Source organism: Vipera berus, assembly GCF_964194415.1.
Source record: "Vipera berus genome assembly, chromosome: 5".
In the NCBI taxonomy this organism is placed as follows: Eukaryota; Metazoa; Chordata; class Lepidosauria; order Squamata; family Viperidae; genus Vipera; species Vipera berus.
Window position 1 is genome coordinate 39,482,386 of NC_138207.1, and position 17,737 is coordinate 39,500,122.

The 17,737-nt window shown below is 38.8% G+C and overlaps 1 long non-coding RNA gene across 1 annotated transcript; it reads left to right on the forward strand.

Moving 5' to 3' along the window:
* Positions 1 to 5,887: 5,887 nt before the first annotated feature.
* On the forward strand, positions 5,888 to 8,003 carry LOC308669072. The gene is made up of 3 exons (XR_014026676.1): positions 5,888 to 7,127; positions 7,629 to 7,841; positions 7,957 to 8,003. It is a non-coding gene; the product is annotated as an uncharacterized lncRNA (long non-coding RNA).
* Positions 8,004 to 17,737: the final 9,734 nt, after the last annotated feature.

The following is a 17,737-nucleotide window of genomic DNA, read 5'->3' on the forward strand; positions in this document are numbered from 1 at the left end:
TCCGCCCCTGCTGGAAGGAAGACGACTGCGCGCAGCGCCTGCCTCCTCCAGCTGCAAGTAGAGCCGAGCAGAAAGAGGCTGGGCTGCGCAAGAGGCTGATGCTATGTCAGGAATGCAAGAGTTTTCAGGTTCCCCACTGGGATCAAAGTAGGCAGTTCGTTTTAAAGAGCTTTGCCGTTGCAGTTGTGTTCGGAGCCAGAGGCCGGAAGAGGGCGTGCTACAGCTTCCCCAAGTCTCACAATACAGGCGCTGCCTAAATCCAGTCCCTCGATTTAAGGCTGCCTCGGTCTTTGGCTTCCATTTATTAGAGGCGCTTTCCTAAGCCCTCATGGCTCGGCAGTGGAGAGCTGCTGCTTTGAAGGGCACCGAAAAACTTAATTTGGCAAAAATTGAAAAAAAAGGCAAGAATAGACCTTGTGGACTTAAGGAGGGTTGCATATCATCAGCTTTCCCATAAATAAAAGCTGCTGTATTAGGTTATATATAAAAAAGGCCTTCCTACTGGTAAGGTAAAGGTTCCCCCGCACATTCGTGCTAGTCGTTTCCGACTCTAGGGGCCGGTGCTCATCTCCGTTTCAAAGCCGAAGAGCCAGCGCTTGTCCGAGGACGTCTCCGTGGTCATATGGCTGGCATGACTAGACGCCAAAGGTGCACGGAACGCTGTTACCTTCCCACCATAGTGGTCCTTATTTTTCTACTTGCATTTTTACTTGCTTTTGAACTGCTAGGTTGGCAGAAGCTGGGATGAGTAACAGGCGCTTACTCTGTTACGCGGCACTCGGGATTCGACCCGCCAAACTGCCAACCTTCTGATCAACGTGCTCAGTGTCCTAAACCACTGAGCCACCATGTCCCTTTCTTACCAGTATGTGTCCTGAAATGAGATGAGTTTGTTTGGAATTTATTCTTAATCTTTCTGCAAAAGTATCAGGTCAGAATTGGACTCCAGGCAAGTGCTTCCCCACTCTCAGCCACTCTTCTCCCTGTATAAAATATGGGTGCAGGGACTTTCCAAGGAAAGGCCAAGATTCATTCAACAGAATGAGCAGTGAAGCAAAGGTGATTTCCTAGAAACTGAAATAAGTAAATGATATACAATGTAACTTAAATTTCTTCCTCACTTTCACAATCAGTTTGACAACCCTGAATTTCTCACTGTGTGCTAGTGGGGTTTTAAGAGTTGGTATTTGGGAGGTTTAGCTCAGACTGACACATCTATGAATCCAGGTAGCTTGTTGCATTTTGCAGATTGCTTGGCAAGCCTTGTCTTAATCCCAAATGCATTTGTCATAATCCAAAAGGAGAAGGAAGTTATATTCTTAATAATGAAGATCTTGGCCAAAGTACTTTGGGATCACTGGCAGTTCAGGAATCAAATGGGAATAGCTTGACTATTCAGGACCTTCTGACTGTGAAGACATGCAAAATATTTGGCAACTCCACTTACATGCAGCACAGACATGTGATGCCATTATTAAAATGATTTCTGTATAGTTAAAAGAGAATTAAGGACATGGGAAAAGAAAATATACATGGTTCCAATCATATAAACTTTATATTGTTAAGGACATGAGTTACTGGGCTGCTAGATACAGTCTGGTTAGTAAGCAGGCTCCATTCCACAGCTCTATAATAAATTAAGAATAGCTAGTTTGAATATCTGTTTTGATGGAACTTTTGGAAAGTGATTGCAGGCTCACTTTTCTAAGCCATTAATGGGCTCTGAATCACATTTTGTGTTTGACTCCAACTAATGGACTGTAGGGTTCTAAGAAAAATCACATACCCATTAAAGGATACCTTTCCCTAATCTATTGTTGTGCTGATGATTTTCCACTCAAACATTGCATCCGTCCTTCTCTCTGTTAAGTCACTTTCTTCTCCCTCCAGTGCGCCTTCTGTTTCTGCCAATTCAGTGAAGCATAGTTGCTCCTGGTTAGTTTAAAGTTGGACCAAGAAAAAACAGTACATGCCAACAGTACTCATTCTTTGGGATAATGAACTTCTTGGATCCTGGCATGGAACAGTCTGATCCAATTGCTTTTATGCCAGTGAGGCATGCGCCTGCAAATGTTTGCTTCTGGAATCATAACTTTGGGAATACATCAGGGCTTCTCAAACTGGCAGCCATTAATTATTGAACAAAATAAGCAGGGGTTTAGGGCGCCAAGGAAAGTTTTTCCCCCTGATTCTTGTGTCCTTAATTCTTTCACCACCATGATCTACTTTAGTGGATATTTTTTTTCATAATTGTCCTTTTGTGCCGTGTTTGACTTTGATCTGCATTGTTAAAAATGTTTGCTTTGGCGTGTTGAATGACTAAAATTTGAAAGTTTAATAGTCAGGCATTACATTTATTTTGTTTCTGTCAAGGGGACCACTGTTGGGTTGTGCTTAGGGCATCAGCTGGCCTTTATCCAGCCCTGGTCATGACCTGTAGGGAGGTCATAAGCATTTTAGGAGGGGTGTCAAAATTTTCTTCAGGCCTGGTGATGCCCGTTTAGTCAAGTGGGAGCTTGGGCAGAATGCACTTCAGGCTTCTTGGGGGGGGCGCTTCCATGTGTAACAGAAGGACAGTCAAAACTTCCATTAATTTGCCACTGTTGACTTTGAAAACTGCTACAGATTAAATATTTTTTGTTTGTTTAGTTATTCAAGATAAATAACATAATATATCCAGAATAAACAGAAATAAAATATCCATAAGGAAATAATAATCTCCCATCATAACCAGCAATTAATAAAAAAATCCAGAGAGTAGCGATTCACTGCATACAAACTTTTTGGAAGAGTTCCACTGACAGTATCTTCTGAATGGTTAAAAGTGCAAATTTTATTTTTTGTCCAATGGAATTCTTAGTTTTATTCATGGGGGGAGGTCACATAAATTCATTTTAGGAGACAGGTACCCCATTATTTCAAGGACACCTGTTTTGCATTAGGGATACATCTGATGAAAGCAGCCAATAGAGGGAGGCAGTTGCAACTTGCTTTCTTAAATTTGCCTGCATATCAGTATTTTGCCTTTGACTTTAGTTCCAACAGAGAAGACTGACAGTTGTACTTAAGTGGAAGTTAACATGACTGAATGCTAATTTCTTTGTGCCCCCACCCTCCAGAAAGAAAGCTAGCAGCTCCTAAGGCTTCTCTGTGTCATGCTATATACTACACCATGGCAAAATCAGCTTCTGAATTTAAATAATATGTTATGCCAAAATTAAACGCATCAACCATAGTGACTAGTTCCATAACATTGGAGATGGCTTATTGGGAGGGACCACCTCTCCCTGATTATATCTGCCTGCCCCAACAGGAGTGGGAGAAGGCATGCTAAGGGTCCCATCTGATAGGAAATTACATTTGCTGGGTCCCAGGAGGCGGCTTTTTGTGCCATGTCACACCTGTCTTGTGGCATCTTCTCCCACTTCCCCCGGAAGTAAGGTTAGCTCCATCTCTATCAATATTCTGCAAGTCCCTCAACACCTGGTTATGTTGTCAGGCCTGGAGATCCAAGGAAACAGTGAGGAGGGGGGGAAAGGAATTTTGTGATAGCTTTGTTCCTGCAATTAATATCATCCTGTCTTGTTTTGTGTGCCTTTTTTGAGGTTGTTTTTAATTATGACTTTATTTATTGTTTTTAATTAAGTGCTTTATGCTGCCCAGAATCTCTTTCATGTGAGATGGACAACTATATAAAATGTTATAAATAAATAAATAAATCTACTGCCCATTAGACACTATCATGCTACTCAAAATAACTGACAATTACCTTGCAACGTTAAAAACATGATTGTCAAAAGAACACACTGAACAATACTACAAACATTAATGCTGAACAAAGGATTACCCTTCTGTGAAAAACAATCACATTGAAAAAAAAATTCCCCCCCCAAAAGGCCTGACTTTTTCAAGTGACTGAGATCAAATGAAGAGGAGAGAGAATGTCTGTTAAGTTATAATTTGGGTGGGGACCGCTCAGAATACCTTTTTGGAAGTTGTGGTTGGTTATGTGGCTTTAGGGACAGAAAAGAGCGCTGTTGCAAATTGTGCTGATGGATTTGTGCAAGGGTGCCTGAAGCAACTGTCAGCAGCTTGTGGCTGAGGGGGCAGTTATTGGCAGGGGATCAGCCTGCTGCCTGCCAGCTGCCTATGGAAATAAATCTCCTTTAATCAAAGCTGGGAGAAGATCTGTTGTCTTCAATGCCAAACAAGCCTGATTAAAAAAGAAAGAGCCCGTCTTTGCCATCTGCTCTTCCCACCCGCGTGCCTCACAATGCGGTGTCTCTCTCTTTCTCTCTCTCCTCCCCATCCTGTCGGCCCCTAATTGACAGGTGACGCCTGTTTGGAACTCACAAAGAAAGCATCATATCCTTTGACTTGCAGGTACATTCCAAAGGGAGGTCTGGGAATTCCTTCTATCTTTCCAGGGCCTTTGGATGATGTTTCCAAAGTATTTCCTACTGCACCCAAAGGATGTATAATGAACTGGTGACTGAGGATTTGGCTGAAGACATAATTTTCCAAGGATATAAGCACTGAGGCTTTATTTTAATAAAGTTGAGGATAATTGTATTAATTAACCTTTAAATTTAGTATCAGGAAGTACCTGAGGCAGTATTTCCCAATCTGGTAACTTCCCGAATATCCCAGACATATTGGGAATGAAACTTCCAGAATTCCCAGCTCTGGGATATTAAATAAATTCCAAGAAACAAAACTATAACAGTCATAATATGTCCCAGTTCAGTGTTTTCCAAACTGGGCAACTTCAGCTAGCTGGAGAATTCTGGAAATTGAAGTCCACACATCTTAAATTTGCCAAAGCTGAAAAACATAGTTATAGCTATAGGCAGGTGAAGTCAGTATATGCTGCTCCTCATTAAGTGCTTTGTAAGTAGATTCAAAGGGACGCGGTGGCTCAGTGGGTTAGGATGCTGAGCTTGTCGATCAGAAGGTTGGCAGTTTGGCGGGTCGAATCCCGAGTGCCGCGTAACAGAGTGAGCGCCTGTTACTCGTCCCAGCTTCTGCCAACCTAGCAGTTCGAAAGCACGTAAAAATGCAAGTAGAAAAATAGGGACCACTACAGTGGGAAGGTAACAGCATTCCGTGCGCCTTTGGCGTCTAGTCATGCCGGCCACATGACCACGGAGACGTCCTCGGACAAGCGCTGGCTCTTCGGCTTTGAAACAGAGATGAGCACTGGCCCCTAGAGTTGGAAACGACTAGCACGTATGTGCGGGGGAACCTTTACCTTTACCTAAGTAGATTCAGAAATATTGAAGGAACCATATTCCAATCCGCAAAGATGAAATGAAAGAATATTTATAAAAATGTATTGTTTTTATCATAGGTTCATGGTTGCAGAAAAAGAAAGCCCTGTACTTTTGCACATATAAAATACGATAGGTTTGAATAGTTGGATGCAATGAAGTACAAATATATGAAAAATCATGAGGACTAGGTGCAACAATTGAAAATGAAAGTGTATTTATGGCATAGAAAGGTGACTGTGCAGATGAATCCATATGCTCATTCAAGGCTGGGAATGTTAAAAAGAGGGACTAATTAACATAGAGATACAAGAAACAAACAATATGTTGGATTAGTTGTACTTAATCTGGATTTATTCATTTTAATAGGCCTGATCTAAGCATGAAAAAGACTGGATCCAACTCCAAAAGTTTATCCCCAAACTAATCCTAATTATTGAAAAATGACATGTTTTAAATCTTGCATAACATCTGGAAAATGCCTCTGCATGATACTTGGCAGATTTAAATAAGGATAGAAGTGAACAATCCAAAAGCAAAAACAGAAAATGTGTCTTTCACTCTGCTAATCTGATATATAGAGATCCTAAAATATTTGCATCTGTAAGTATTTTTTTAATTTTTGAAATGATTAGGACAAGCTCTATAAACAAATTCTTAGAATAGTATATAAAGTGATTCAAGTGATATAAATACAATGAAAATCAAATATATAAAGAATCATAGTTACAGTATAAAAGAGAAGTATGGGAGCTGGCATATTAAGGATAAATGTTAAGGCCACAGAAGTAACTCAAGATAAAGTCAAACTTCAGGAATTAATTTTTTAAAAATATTTTCAAGAAGACACACTCCAAATACAATACAATATTTAGGCATTCAATAGTTTAATTCAAAGACAGTAAAAATCACTACCTGTAATCATAATATAAAAGAACTATATAAGGAAAATGTTAGCATGGTCTTGGAAAGTCTATACTATGGGTATCAGAATATCTAGAAAGGGCATTCTAAAGAGGATGGGTTACAAGTTACCAACCTTGGCAACTTTAAGATGTGAATTCTCCAGGCAGCGTTTGGGACAAAAGAACAATATAAGCAGTGGTTATAAAACTCATGCAGGTACCCAAGAAGGAAGGAAACACAGAAAGGATGCGATTGGACTAGACTCTGAATCCATTCTAATGGAAACCCAGTTTTGAAACTGTTAAGAGCCTTGGTGGAGCAGTGGGCTAATGCCTCCTTAAGTAACACCAGCTGCCTGCAATTAGTGCAGGTTCGCATCCCACCAGGCTCAAGGTTGACTCAGCCTTCCATCCTTCCGAGGTAGGTAAAATGAGGACCCAGATTGTTGGGGGCAATTAAGCTGACTTTGTAATAATGCCGCTTGGGGTGTGTGTGTGTGAAAGCCCTAATAAGCAGGCATATACATAGAATGAAGGCTACTGCTAAGCTTGTAAGCCGCCCTGAGTCTTCGGAGAAGGGCGGGATATAAATGGAATTAAAATAAATAAAATAAAATAAAAATAAAATAAAAAACTCTACTGTGCAGTTTAAAAGTAGAATTACTGCTTGCCTATCAGTCATTAGAAGTTAATGTTTTCAGATATAAATTATAAAAATGTGAAGAACATGTTGTGACACCAGTATCTTTGGATTTCATGTAACATGAATATATGTAATGAGTTAATGAACTGGATTTTTTTTTCTTGTACGGTACTGTGGCAAGGAACTATGTGTGTATGTGTACATGAGAGAAAGAGGGATTGAGAGAAAATGAAAGAGGGAAGAAAATGAGAAAGATCCTACTGTATTTCCATAGATCAATGGCACTGTTTAAATTTCATTTATCAAAAGGTTAGTATTTTGAATTTTCTCAGTACAACATTGTTTGACTTTTACCATTGTTTTGAGATAGAGAAACTGTATCTCTTGGAAGAAAATTCCTGTGATTCATGCTCAAGGTAAATCAAATATGTCTATTAAGTTTCAGTTTACATCCATTTATTATACTATGAGGTCTATTGTATGGTCTAGGTGAAAATTGTGATACCTCACCAGAAGTCATAAGTTTGTTGTTGTTGTTTGGTCTCTAAGTCATGTCCGACTCTTCACAACCATAGCATGCCAGACCCCCTGTCCTTCACTCTCTCCAGGAGTTTGCCCAAGTTCATGTTTATTGCATCAATGTCACTAATTAACCATCTCATCTTCTGCCATCCCTTTCTCCTTTTGCCTTAAATCTTTGCCAACATCAAGATCTTTTCCAATGAAGTGGCCATAGTATTTGAGCTTCAGCTTCAGTATCTGTCTCAAAGGTGTTTTTTCAAAAGACAACTGGACTCTTTTTTCCCTAAGGAAGAAGATGTTTTGCTTTTCATCCAAGAAGCTTGATCACTCCAGCCAACATGCCATTGCACATGTTATACAGAAGGAAATGGAAAAAAAGTATGCTCAATGAGCACAGAATATCCACCGATTGAAAAACCAGGGACAAAAATTGGAAACGACATAATGGAATGGTGCATTCTATAAAAAGGGATCTGCAATAGAAGCAATTCACAGTTTAAGGTGTTTTTGCAAGTGCTGAAAACAATGCACACAAATTATATCAAGAATAATAATTCTATAATTTGTCATTGCTTGTCAATCTCCTCAGGTAATAACTTTGTATGTTGTTTTGTAGGACTAAGTGTGAAGACACATCAAACAGAACTCGGGGAAGTATCCTTGTATCACTTTGTTAAAATTCACTATAGTGCTGTATCTTAATTGTCCTACTTTTTCCAAGTATTTATACCTCACAATTATGGTCTTATTTCATGAACCATCTAAAACATATGAAATACTATGCACTTTCTGAGGAAACTACAATTAATTGAAAATCTGCCAGGCTTTCTTTGGCTGGCAAAACAAAATTTCAAGAACACAAATGCTCTTTTAAGTAGGCTTTATTATAGAAAAGCTTTGAAGCCATTATGAAAGAATTCCAGTGACTGCCCTATGTCAAATACAAGTTCTGTTTCTAGTTAAACCAATGTTCAGATGATTATACCTCTTGTTCCCACCAGTGCAAAGCAAAAGATAAGGAATCACTCTCTTCCGGGTGAGATACACAGATTTCGTCTTTTTTAAAAAAAATTACTAATGGAATTATCTGCTCTTAGTCTGTTTATTTCCTTTATATTTCAGACTACATGACTCTATTCATTATAAGTCCTTTTAATATACCTTACAAAGGTATCAGACCTCCGAACTTTCCGTCGGGGCCTGAAGACCCACCTGTTTGAAATAGCTGGTCTGGCCTGATGGGGGATTATGGGTTTTTAATTGTTTTTTAAATTTGTATTACTGTTTTAATTGGGCATGGGTTTAATCCTTTTTTAATTTTTGTATTGTCTTTTTTATATATGCCCTGTGAACCGCCCTGAGTCCCTACCAAGGAGAAGGGCGGTATATAAATCAAATAAACTATAACTAAACTATAACTATAACTATAAGGACGTTCACTACTCACTGTATGATGACTTAGCTGCAAATTCACAATTGGTCAGCTTTGAAGAAAACATCTACCTTTAGACTCGAGAGAAAGAGAGACTGGGTTCAAGACCTGAGTGCCATGCAATGAGGTAAGCTCTCGTTCCTGCCCCAGGTCCTCCCACTTAGCAGTTCAAAAGCATGCAAATGCGAGTAGATTAATAGGTACCACTTTGGTAGGACGATAACACCGTTCCACATACCTTTGGCATATAGCCATGCTGGTCACATTACCATAGAAAATATCTTTGGACAATGCTGGTTCCCTCAGAGTTGAGCATCCTTACCTTTTAACTAGAAGAGAAAAAGATTCTAAGTTTAAATCTTCCAAAGTTTCAGTAATTTTGAGCCACTACTACTTTGAGCCTAAAACATTCCATTGCTATGCTATCTGGTAAATGAGGTACATATTTGCACCATGCTGGCTTCTGAAAGATCTACCAGCCTATGTGCTTCTTTTGCTGTTAAAAATATGATGGATCTCCTTTAGAAAGTATAATTTAGATTTCATTATAATTTTTACATTAATACTAAATCTAGTTCTATGAATATGCAGCTTAATTTTGTAGCTTCATTAAGAAATCCCTTTTTTAATGCTAGAGGTGGGATTCTTGGGTAAGGAGACAAGGATTCCTTTGTATAAAGTCACACATGCCCAAACCTCCCTCCCCTCCCCTTTCCCTCCTCTGTTTACATTGACATGGTAATGTCTGGAATGCAGCTATTTCCTCTTCTGTTCCCAATACAATGCAAAGAGACAAAAGCCAGCAATTTGCTCACCTCGGGTCAAAGACTAGCTGCTTTGCTTTTCCTTGAACACCAGGATTCCCTGCTGTATATTTCTTCTCACTAACCCATTATCTCAGCAGGGGTTAGAGAGCCCCATGCCTTCCTAACAGGAGGCCTGCTCCTACGTCAGCCCCAATGGAAAGGAAAAATCTTAACACAGAGACCGGTCCTCCCCCCCACGTCTTCTGTGGCTTGTCTTTCTATAGAGTAAAACTGGTGTGATGTCAGTTACTGATGGACAACACTCTGAGCTTTGAATAGCTGATGCTCTATGTTATGACATATGGCTGGTGAAATAGTCTCAGACTTTTTTTATAATAAATTTGATTGCATGTGAGAAAAATGGGAAATTCTACATGTGTTTGATTGGTGAAAAATGGTCTTCAAAGGTTATCTGGATAAGTATTTTACCAGACTTATGGTTTATTAGTGCAGGATCCACTTGACACAGGACACAGGATCGGAAACTTGACACTGAGTTGGTTACCGGGACTAGCGGTTTAGTCTTCTGAGCTTTTGGACTCATGCTGGAGCTCATCCTCACGGAACTTCTGTCTAGCACATTCTGCAACTTTATCCTGGGACATTGTACTTGCCTTCATTCGTAAATTATTAGTGTTTTAAAATTGGTTTATTTCATAGTTCAGTAAACAGACCTTGATATGTGAACAAGGGATAATATAATAACTACATTATCTATCACTATAAAGATCATACCACCTGATTGCCTAGCCCCACAACATAAGATGCTTGTTGCTGATAAGAAGACTAGCTTATACAGAAATGATAGTGGCAGGACAAGGGGTCCAGAGAAAATTAAATGGAGGAAGCTATGCAATCACAAGGCAGCTTTCATCAACCATATTACATCTCCTCTGATCACTGAAAGCTTGATTGGTGTCACATGGACTGGTACTCTTTGAGAGTCTGTTGTCACTGCTGAAAGAATGACTCTGGGCAGTTCAAGACCAGGCCTTCATCGAATTGTCAAGAAACCATGCCTTTGGACTGAACAACGGCAGCAAAAAGTACAGGAAAAGAAGGTGGCCTATAAGAATTGGTATACAATAAGATCAAAGAAAACTGGCAAAATTACATCACTGAGACGAGTGGCAAAGAAAAGTATTCAGGTCAGAGCTGAATACTATTACAACTTAGAGAAACAACTGAACAAGAAGGAAGGCAAGAAAAAACATCTACAGATTAGTAAAACCATGTGCCAAGGAATGACAAAACATTGAGCACTATGTATGTGTGAAAGATGAGAGGCGAGTGCAGGACAAACACAAAATTCTGTAATGCTGGAAGCAGCAATTCAATGGCAAATATCAAATATCAAAGGCCCTGATGACCTACCAGCAGACATTTGGAAGCTGGAGGAACTTAGTGGCAAAGCAGGCAATTGGCTAACATATTTCTTCACTTTGGATACGTGCCTGTTGATTGGGCTTCAAGCACCACAGCTCCCCTCTTCAAGAATAAAGGTGACCTAGCAGATTGCTCTATCAACCAATTTGAATTTGCCTTTTATCCTAGACACTGAAAATCTTTGAGCGGATCCTCAACCAATGCCTACATGACCTCGTGAAAATCAGTACCAATCAATGCAACTTTATCAAAGGTTCTAATATAGATGCCATCTTTGCAGCTCACATACTCACGGAGAAACTCCAAGAAAAGGGGAAGCTATTACACTTGGCTTTCCTTGCAATAGAATTGCCCAGTTGGACCTGATGCCGCATTTGATCATGCATGACGGTGTTCATCAATCCAAAAAGCGGACCTTGCACCTGTGGGAATAGCTCTAGGAAATGGTGATTATCATTATATAGTATATTTATAAAGTAAATCAGTTTAAAGTAGTTAACACTAATCAAAAGAAAGTTACATAGATTGGGAGAAAAACAGTGCTTTAACCTTCATGTAATAGGAGACAAGCCAATAATTTTAATTGGCTACGATGTTATAATTGTCTTTATTATATAAATGCATATTTGCAAATGAATAGTTCACCAGCAGATACATCTTATATATGCTGCTTCCATGCTTTTATGTTCCCACGAATAGATTATCAGTTAAATCACTGTACTGAATTATGAATTAATGGTGTCTGCAATGAACCGTGATAATATGCAAACAGGGACTTGTATATTGTCGTATCATCATGCAAATTCCACAATGTTTGTACTTGTAACAGATATTTGGATGCAAATAAGTAAGGGTAGGATTGGTTTGATGATGTCACTGCATGTGTGTCATACATTCCACATTTTCTTGTTTTGCTACCGATTCCAATGATTCACATTAATCAGATAAAATAGTTTATTGGATTTATTGCACCTAGTCATAACAATGTACATGATACCACTCTAATGGCAGAAAGTGAAGAAGAACTAAAGAGCCTCTTGTTGCGGGTGAAGAAGGAGAGTGCAAAAGTTGGCTTGAAACTTAACATTAAGAAAACCAAGATCATGGCATCCGGCCCTCTCAATTCCTGGCAAATAGATGGGGAAGAAATGGAGGTAGTGACAGATTTTATTTTCCTGGGCTCCAAGATCACCGCAGATGGGGACTGCAGCCAAGAAATTAAAAGACGCTCCTGGGGAAGAAAGCCATGGCAAATCTAGACAACACACTAAAAAGCAGAGACATCGTTCTGTCAACAAAAGTGCGTATAGTTAAGGCTATGGTCTTCCCAGTTGCAATGTATGGCAGTGAAAGTTGGACCATAAGAAAGGCTGAGTGCCAAAGAATTGAGGCCTTTGAACTGTGGTGCTGGAGAAGACTCCTGCGAGTCCCTTGGACTGCAAGGCGATCAAACCGGTCAGTCCTAGAGGAGATCAACCCTGACTGCTCTTTAGAAGGCCAGATCCTGAAGTTGAAACTCAAATACTTTGGCCACCTAATGAGAAGGAAGGACTCACTGGAGAAGAGCCTAATGCTGGGAAAGATTGAGGGCAAGAGAAGAAGGGGACGACAGAGAATGAGGTGGCTGGATGGAGTCACTGAAGCAGTAGGCGTGAGCTTAAATGGACTCCAGAAGATGGTAGAGGACAGGAAGGCCTGGAGGAACGTTGTCCATGGGGTCGCGATGGGTTGGACACGGCTTTGCAGCTAACAACAACAACAACAGTCATAACAATAAAATGGGAACAGTAGATTCATAGAAGGCCATCTGCTCTGTTGTTTTGATTAGTATAATTAAAAATACAGGTCTAAAATAATAGACAGCATGGAGATTGTTTTTTCTTTCAGTTGGAGTGAAAGAGGGAAATTTAGTTTAGCCCAATCCACATGCAATAAACCCAGTCTGAATTGCACTCTTCATAGGGACTCTCATGAGGCTGAATCTTCAGCATACTTCTTAATGCATTTTCTGAAGAAAAATGCTGCATCCAGTTTTGGTCTCCACACTATGAAAAAGATGTTGAAACTTTAGAAAGAATGCAAAGAAGACAAAGATGATTAGGGGACTGGAAGCTAAAACATATGGAGAACAGTCACAGGAACTGGGCATGGCTAGTCTAGTGAAGAGAAGGACCAGGGGAGACATGATTGCAATGTTCCATTATTTGAGGGGTTGTCACAGAGAGGAGGGGGTCAATCTATTTTCCAAAGCACCTGAAGGCTAGACAACAAATAACAGGTGGAAACTGATCAAGGAGAGATTCAACCTAGAAGTCTATGGAGATTCTCAGTCATCCAGGTCAGAGTTATCCCAAAGATGCTTTTTCATGAGGCAACTGGACTTTCTTTTTTCTCTCTCTCTCTTCTTTGAAGATGTTTCGCTTCTCATCCAAGAAGCTTCAAGTCCAGTTGCTTTGTGGAAAAAAAACATCCTTGGGATTCAGCCTAGAAACAAGGAGAAATTTTCTGACAGAACAATCAACCAATGGAACAGCTGGTCTTTTATTCTAAATATAATGGAATGTACAGTATTGGAATTACTACTATAGTAGATGTAAACAAGGTAAATATCTTATTTATGCTTTTGCCTGAAGACCTTTTTGTTTAAACCAATAAAACATTATTTGGAGTAAAACCCAATCAATTTGAGTCTTATTTGTTTCCATAACAATGTGAGAATGGGGCTTTTAATTCTGTAAAGTTGCTTCCCTGTTTTTGAAGGAAAGTGATTGGCAAAATGGTTCAGGACTAACAAAAGCTCCTGTATGTTGTGAATAGTTATCATCTCACAATAGCAGCCAAGAAGCAGCTCCGATTACTTTTCAGGACATTAAAAGCCCCTGGGCACAACATAGAAGAATGCGGCTGGCACATTCCCGCTGTTTTCAAGGACACTGACAGCAGAAAATGAAATAAACCACTTCTCGTATTCTAACTGTTCTCCCAGAGACACATGTATCCATAGAACTCCTGTCCCAGATGCAGAGCTGCTCCTGTCTGGATGGCTTTGAGAGAGCAGATGGCCAGAAGGATGTCCATGTGTGGCAGTGGAAGAGAGAGACAGGGCAGGTGCAGACAAAATTGCTAATTAGGCATGGAACATTAAACATGCATTCTATAAAGCTGGTATTCAGTACCCTTAAAAAAAATAGAGCAAACACCTGCAGCAATCTTGGGTTTTACTGGCAGCTCCACAATAAACCAAATTCTCCTGAAAAGACTAAAGGATCCCCAAGCAAGGAGCAGAAACATTTGTTTGGATGGCAGGGGAAAGCAATGAGAAGTTTTATCATTGACAAACCAGCTTGATTTCTTTTATTTTTGAGCTATAGAAAAAAGTTTCAGGAGACTAACCAGGAAGAAAATATCTCTCCCAGTTATTTGTTAGGCTCTTGTTGCAACAGTTTATTTTATTAATAACTGAGGGAAATCCAAAATAGTGTCCTCTTCCTCCTCCTCCTCCTCCTCATCATTATCCCCACCATCCACACAATTATTAGGTTTGAGTGTTTGATGATAAGGTGTCCAGAATATCATACAATCATTGTAAGGTTGCTTTATGGTTAATTGGTCATAAGCAAACCATTTATGGCCAGTAGAGCTCAGTTTCCAGATGATGAAGGTGAGATACTTTCAGATTGTAGAGATCCAGATGATGACTGGATGGACAAAGGGGCTATGATATCTCTTTGCTGATTTTAATGATGTACACACACACACACACACACACAGAGAGAGAGAGAGAGAGAGAGAGAGAGAGAGAGAGAGAGAGAGAGAGAGAGAGAGAGAGAGAGACCCTTCCAATCTGATATCTACTTTTTGTGCAGCATTTGTAAAACTGGCTTCATTAAAATATTTAAACTGTATTTTTGGTGGAATGTGAGTCATGATAGCAACTTCACATTTCATAGAAAATTAATTTCAGAAGCTTACACAGCTACTATTAGTTCACTACAGTTTGCTGGGTTAGCATAAACTCAGAAATGGAATAAAATGAAAAAGGATGATTGTTCAATTAATTCATTCTCATTTTGTAGTAAATGATGTGGCCTTAACCTGAATGAGTTTTGTTATCTTCTTTGATGACAGATTATTTGTATAGTATTGCATTTCCAAACTGAATCTATGAGCAGGATCTACAATGAGGTGGGAGTCAGATTTATCTCTATGCATGAACAAATTTATAGGCTGCTGTTTCCAAACATCTATAATCTAACAAGTTTACCAGATTTTTCCAACGTCGTGTCCTCTAGATTCATTGAAGTACAGATCTTACTATTCCCAGTCAGTTGCATAAATCTGGAATAATTCCAATGTTTACTTGTTTTCTTTATATTCTTTGACTATTATTTCCATGTAATAATTCTCATAAATCTATACAGATCTTTTCAAGAAAACATTATATAATAAGTAAAGATTAGGAATTTATCCAGGAGATCTAACATAAAACTAAGGAGAAATTTCTGGCCAGTGAGAACAATTAATCAATGGAATGGCTTGCCTCTAGATGTTGTGGGGTGCTCCATCACTGAAGATTTTTAAGAAAAAATTGGACAGCTATTTGTTTGGAATGGTATGGGGTCTCCTGTTTGAGCAGTGAGTTGGAGTAGAAGACCTCCAAGGTTCCTTCATTTCTGTTATACTATTGCTGTTACTATTTTTGCTTTGTTTTTTTTCCAAATGCCATTTATAGCATTCAAACTTGGTGTAAGCAGCCACAGCAGTAACAGGTAACATGGCTCATCTCTTTTTCCCTCCCTGCAGCTCCCACCCTAGCTTCTAAGCCAGCAAATAGTGAGAAATTGAACAGCTTGGCTGTGCGTGTGTCTCTGTGTGTGTCTTCATGTCTATGTGTGTAATAGGTGTCACAGGATACCTTTAATGCAAACTGCTTCTTTCTTTTCCCTCTGAATAAAAATGTTTTGGTTTCAAAAACAACAGCCTAGGTTTAAAATTTCCCAGTACTGCTTTCTGTATTTCCACCTCTGTTGCCAGCCTTCCATTTTTTATTTAGAAGGAATGAGTAACTTCTCACACCTATTTCTTTTATTGGATTTATTTGGGGAACAATGTTTAAATCTTAGCCAAGTTGCTATTTATTGTCTTCCATCTGTAGCTAGTTTGAGAAAAGTAGCCTGCTTCAAAAAGAAAAACTACCAAATAAACAATCCCAATAGCCTGAAGCAATTTTGTCTCCATAGCTAACTAAGTTAGCTAAGCCAATACATTTGCCAGTTGAATCCAGGAAGAGGAGACAAGGAAGAGAGAAGAGTGATTACAAAAACTGATTTCTGAAACAAGGGAAGATAAATATATAGGAATCACAACTTCAGCCCGCAATATTTTGAATGTTTTAGGTAATTTTATTGCTTTAAAAATAACAGCAGAAAAAGAATTAAATGTACAAAGGCAAACACAAAAATACATTATAAACAGGATACATAATAAGTGAAAAAATACAAGAGAAAAAAATAAAAACAAAAAATGAAAATGTAGAGTACAATATATCATTTAACAGTAAACAGTTACAATTCTGTATGTAATTATGTAACTAAAAATTATGCAATATGATTGTGCAGTTATATTTATATAACTAATATTTTGTGACATGAATGTCTTTCTCAAGAAAATGAATTTGACATATATTTTGTAACTAGACTAAATAAATTACATACTATAACGAAAGGTATAAAAAGGAAAACAGTCAAACAAAGGAAGAAGGCCAACCAACAAAAGATAAGGAGAAGCAAACATTCAGAAGATATTTTCCAGTCCTGGAACTGAGAAAGAGCTTTTAGGCCCTTGCACAAGAAATAAGCTCCAAGCTTTCAGTAGAATTAAAAAAGATCCTGGGGAACAGGAAATTGGATGATGCATCTGAGAAGAGCAGAGAGGATGCAGATGCACCTATGAAAAAAAAATAAGAGTTCTGGTGGTCAATGTCTCTTATGATGGACCAAAACAAAAATATGCTGACTTGGCTTGTGAAGTGTGCTGATTGTCTAGAAGAAGGATATTTCAAAACAAATTCCAAAATAGAGCAAGTTCACAGATAATCCACATTGGAATAAATATTTTGCAAAATATGTATTGATATTTATTGAAATTGTAATCAACGTGGACTGTGAAGTCCTGGAAATCCAAGTCCAGGATATGGAGATGTAAATAAAAGGAGATCAGAGAGGATTCAGTACGATAATACAGGACAGAAAAAGAAAAGAACACGGATCCCTTCCTCCTAGACTTCTTTACAGGGATTTTCTTAGCTTTATGCATCTGCGTGTATGGTGGGTGAAGGAAGGAACAAAGCAGCAAAGTAGGCATTACTTTAACAAGATTGTAGCTTCAGCTCTGATAATAATAATAATAATAATAATAATAATAATAATAATAATAATAATAATAATAATAATAATAATAATAATAATAATAATAATAATAATAATTTTATTTGTATACCGCCCTTCTCCCGAAGGACTCAGGGCGGTGAACAGGGCAATACATGTTAAAAGACAAGAATACAAAAATTAAAAGAGATTAAACAAGATGCCCAAAAACTATAACAATAAGTTAAAATACATAAAAAGCAATAAAACCCAAACCCATCACCCATCAGGCCAGGCCGGCTTGTTCAAACAGGTAGGTCTTTAGATCGTGCCGGAAGGAGCGAAGGTCGGGCGCCATCCGGAGCTCAACCGGAAGATGGTTCCATAAATCCGGCGCGCCCACAGGTT